Here is a 5,566-nt window from a genome sequence, read left to right as displayed (position 1 = left end):
TATATTCAAGGTCATATTTCAGCTTTGGGGGACTTGCAAGTTCAGCTTAAATGTGAATTTAGATATGAGCAATTGATTGTTTGTTTTGTCATCAACCCAAGGCCTTATTCTGACTGGTATTGTGAATAGTTTGATTCCTGTCTATTCTGTCTGGTGATGCCCATGCTTTTAGTTACTGTTTAGTGGTTGGGGAAAAAAAGGTGTTTGCAATAGAAAAGTCATTGGTCTTGCAAAATTTTATCATTCGTTCTCTACCATTGTTCCTATCACACAGTCCATGTTTTACTGATACCAATACTTTTTTTCATTGCCAAATTTCGTATTCCATCACCAGTAGCTATCACTGCGTATTGATAACAAGTTTAATCAATTTCAGACTGCAGAAGTTGATAATAATTTTCATTTTCTTCATCTTTTTCATTAGTTGTTGGTGGGTAAATTTGAATAATAGTCATGTTACCTGATCTTCCTTGTAGCATATGTATTGTATCACTGCCAGTGTTGTACTTCAAGATAGATCTTGAAATGTTCATTTTAACAATAAATATTGCACTATTCTTTTTTAATTTCTCATCTCCAGCATAGTAGACTTTATGTTTGTCTGATTCAAAATTCCCAATACCCATCTATTTCAGCTAACTAGTGCCTAAGATGGAGTCTTCTTGGTTCCAATCAACCAGCCACTCTTTGAAAACACTATACTTCATAATTAAGAGTAAGAATTGATTTGATGTCACTTAATAACAACAGTGCCTAAGATATCAATCTTTTTGTTCCATTTTATTTTTGGTAACTTCTAATTTTCCTAGATTCAAACTTTCTACATTCCATGTTCTTATTATTATTGAATGTTTTCAGTCATTTCTTCTAATGTTGAGTCATTCCACAACAGCATATGACTGTTCTGAAAGCTTTACTGCAGTCATATTATTAAGGTTGTCTCTACTTTGAGGAGGCTGCTTATCCGCATTAATATTTTGAGTTCGTCCCAACCTGAGTGACTCATCTCCCAGCACTATATCAGACAATGTTCTGCTGCCATTCATAAATCACTCTGTCTTTTCTGGAAACTCTGCTGAAACCCTGGGCCATACCTGACCCATCTTTTATTGGAAATACTGGTGGAATTGTTTTCAGCATCACAACAACGTACAAACCACTATAGTACAACAAACTAACAGATGTGTAGTGGTGGTGGTTGTGGTGGTGGTGTGTTGTGGAGATGGTTTTGACTCATAACTACCGTGTATAAAGTATTTTTTTTATTGTTGTTAGGTGCCGTTGAGTCAGTATTGACTCATAGCAACCCTATGCACAACAGAACAAAACACTGCCCAGTCCTGGGCCAACCTCACAATTGTTGCCACACTTGAGCCCAATGATGCTGCCACTTTGCCAATCCATTTTGCTGGTGTCTTCCTCTTTTTCTTTTACCCGCCACCTTATCAAACAAGATATCATTCTCCAGTGACTGGTCACTCCTGACAATATGGCCAGAGTATGAGAGACGAAGTTTGGACATCTTGGCCTCCAAGGAGCACTCTGGCTGCAATTCTTCCAACACAGATCTGTTGGTTCTTTTGGTGGCCCATGATACTTTCAATATTCTCCTCCAACACCATAACTCAAAAGCATCAATTCTCCTATGGTCTTCCTTATTCACTGTCCAGCTTTCGCACACATATGAGGATATTGAAAATACCATGGCTTGAATCAGGTGCACCTTAGTCCTCAAGCTGACATCTTTGCTATTCAACACTTTAAAAACGTCTTGTGCAGCAGATTTGTCTAATGCAATACTTCGTTTGATTTCTTGATTGCTGCTTCCAATAGTGTTGATAGTTGATCCAAGAAGCATGAAGTCCTTGACAACTTCAGTCTTTTCTCTCTTGATAAGAATGTTGCTTATTGGTCCAGTGGTGAGGGTTTGTGTTTTCTTGACATTGAGATGTAATCCATACCTAAGGCTATGACCTTTGATCTTCATCAATAAATGTTTTAATTCCTCTTCACTTTCAGCAAGCAAAGTTGTATCACCTGTATATTGCAGGTTGTTAATGAGTCTTCCTCCAATCCGGATGCCACGTTTAACCTAAACCCTGATGTATAGGATTTAGGTTTATCCTAAATCCTCATGTGTAGAGTTTACGAGGCTGTAAATCTTTACGGGAGCAGAAAGCTTCATCTCTCTCCTGCAGAACAGCTGGTAGTTTCAAACTGTTGATCCTGAGCCTAGCAGCCTGGTTCATAACCACTCTGTAACAGAGCTCCTTAGATGAGTGGTAGTCTGTGTTTATAAAAATCACCATAGACACAGTGATAAAAGAAGACATTTGCCATGTGACAATTTTTAAGAAACAAGGAACATCTTAACTACTGAACACAAAGGAATCAACATGGCTTAGATGATGATTTGTACTTTTAGCCTTCAGAACTTTGAGGAAATAAATATCTGTTCTTTAAAGGCACCAACTTGTGGTATTTGTATTAAAGTAGCAGTAGGAAACTAAGACACTAAATAATAAGAATATTGATTTGAAAGAAATTAACAAATATTCATTGTACAGACATTAATGTAGAAGACATAACTTGAACCACAGGGTAGCTAAGTCTATGTTAATACTTTGTACAGTTTTTCAATGCTTGAATATAAAAAAAAAAATAGTAAAGGCTGAAAATAGTAAAAGAAGTGCTAACTTTTTTTCCTGTAGTCACATAACTGTGATGTGAAACAGTATGCCAGACACATGGGTACAGGATTTATTCCTGCCTAGATCCTGCCAAGTGCTTTGAAAAAGTTGCAAAACATATTTGGAAAGTGCCATGTGGATGCTTTAGGGAAACCTAATGTACATTTATTACATAAGTCCAACCAATGCATGTTAAAAGTCTGTTATCCTTCCTCAAATTCCCTTCAACATCACATGATTTTTAACAAAGAATAAACTTTGACTAAAAGTACATCTTCCATTTGTAGCTGTTCCACATGCCAAACAGAATCCTTTAGTGTCCTGCTTTATAATGCACTGTTGATGGCTGCACTATCTATAATTTGGAGAGATTTGAAAAAGTAATCTAATATTTTTGAGTCTGGAAGTGTCCTGAAACTAAGTATCTGCAGTTAGAGTGTAATTTTATACTGTAATCCTCCTGTTCTCTCTACTAGGTGATAGCATCTTCAATACAGATTAAATTAATGTTGTTCCTTTTCTTTTTGCATTAAGGTAATTTACTGAACATTTTCTTCTTCTGATTTGTTGGAACTCACTCTGCTACATCAAAATTGATTCTTCCAAACACACATACCTTGGATATAATTTAATTCTTTTTTAAATCATGGAATTGAAAGTCAACAGACAGTTGTTGGGATTGTATTATATAAATGTCAAGGTGTTTTAATAACACATGGAAGTGTTTTAAAAACACATCAAGGCATTTTAAGACCATATGAAACATAGGGAATACAGAGCAGAAGAATGTGGGTGGGGAGAAAAAAGTATTCCTGACTTCAAAGTGAGGAAAAAGAATAACTCAGTCAAACTATAGGCATCAACTACATGTACTTATTTCCATTTAAAAATAGCTGGGATACTGACACATAAATGGAAGACACTGTTTGGAAATCTGACACTCCCTCTAACCCTTCTCTGAACTATACAAAAGTACAGTTACTCTGAGAATAAAATGTATACTTTTTTGCTCTTTTAGCCTTTTGGTTTTGGTTTAACTGTACATAAAATCACACTTGTCTCATATTCAGACAATAGAAGTGTGTATAGTAAACAGTGTGGGCCTTCTCTGTCTTTTTCACACTGTGCTTAATTGACTTGAACAATATTTTGTGCATATAAATAAGTGTATGTTCAGCTATATTTTTGGTTTTGTCTTCTAAATAAATTGGGTTCATATTCTTCATATTGTCTGAAGTTTGGGTATAATTTTTTTGTATGCCATGAATCTTTTTCTAAGTTCAAAACCAATTCAATTATTTTAGTGGCTGTACATTTTCTTTTTATGTATGTGGTATCATTATTTTCTTCTCCTTTTTTCCTATAACAGTCAAGATTTCTCAGGCCTTCTTTGTATATATATTTGCATTTATGTGCTCCAGGATTTGATAGAAAATAATTTTCCTCTAAGGTGATAATCACATTAAGCATCTTTTCCCTCTATTGTATGTTGTAGGAAAACCTCACTCATGATACATACCTGTGCATTTAACCTGTGTCTTCATGATCTCAGTAGACCCAGAGAGAATATTTTAGGTGGATATTTGTAAGTTTTATAGCCATTATGCTAAACATCATGAAATATTCCTCTAACTAATAAAATTTTTCTTTGTTGTTGTTGTTAAGTGCCATCGTGTTGGTTCTGACCCATAGCGACCCTGTACAGGTTTTCCGAGGCTGTAAATCTTTACGGGAGTAGAAAGCCTCATCTTTCTCCCGCAGAGCAGCTGGTAGTTTCGAACTGCTGACCGATTCGTAACCCGATTCGCAGCCAGATTCGTAACCATTACGCTACCAGAGCTCCTCTTTACCCATTATTATGTTTATTAGTTTGGAGTATTCATGAAAATATTCAAATACTCTTTTCCTATCTATATCAGTGTTTCCTTTGTGATCCAGTATCTTCATGTAGTTTACAATCATCAGTATGCTTTTGATGTTATTTCATTATTCTCTATTCTACCAGCAATTTTTAGTATCATTCTCTCTCTCCCTGCAGAAGAGAATAAAGCTCCTCTGGAAGTGTCAGCTTCCCTAGAAGCCAACTAAGTATCTTCCTACTCTTAGAGTTTGTTTGTTGTTTTTGGAACATCAGAGAGCACAAAACATGGAAAACAGCTCACAAGATGCTGAGTTGAACTCATTTTTAGCAGTCATCATGCTGTACCTGACAATTTTGCAGCTAGAAGAATAATTTAGGACAAAAGAAGGAAGAATGGAGCACTTTTAGAACATCTAGTATTTTCTTTGTTACTTTATTGATTTTTTTAAAGAAAAATATTGTGGCATAGCAGAAATTGTTATCATTTTTCTGAAAACAATATATAAAATCACATAGTAAAAGTTATTTTCATTGTATGAAAAGATAGCCAATCAGAATAGCAATAAAGGAGGGCAAATGTGTTTCTTCTTGCAATTGTGGGAGCACACAGGATGATTATGCAAAGTGGAAAAAAGAAAGGAAGCCCATACTTTTGTTTCAAAGAAATTATGGATACAGTATAGATAGAGTGATTCAATGTCTTTAGAACTATTGTGAGAATTGAGGATGCCAACGTCTACACAGTAATAAGCACTGGACAGCAAGGTCCGTTTGAACCACAAAGTCAGTGATTGAAATGCATCCAGTAGCTTCTCAGAAACACTATACAAGGTTGATATCGCATCAGTGACTCTTAAAAACAACAACATTGCTTATTAAAGGTGAGAATAGTCAGGATTTACATTATTAATGCTGTTACACATCTGTCAGTTTGTACTATGGTGGCTGTGATGTTGGAAGCTATATCACGGTGTGTTTGGTACCAGCGGGAGCACTCATGGTGGGCACATTTCAG

The sequence above is a fragment of the Chrysochloris asiatica genome, unplaced genomic scaffold, assembly GCF_000296735.1.
Source record: "Chrysochloris asiatica unplaced genomic scaffold, ChrAsi1.0 scaffold00070, whole genome shotgun sequence".
NCBI lineage: Eukaryota > Metazoa > Chordata > Mammalia > Afrosoricida > Chrysochloridae > Chrysochloris > Chrysochloris asiatica.
This window is presented reverse-complemented; position numbering follows the sequence as displayed.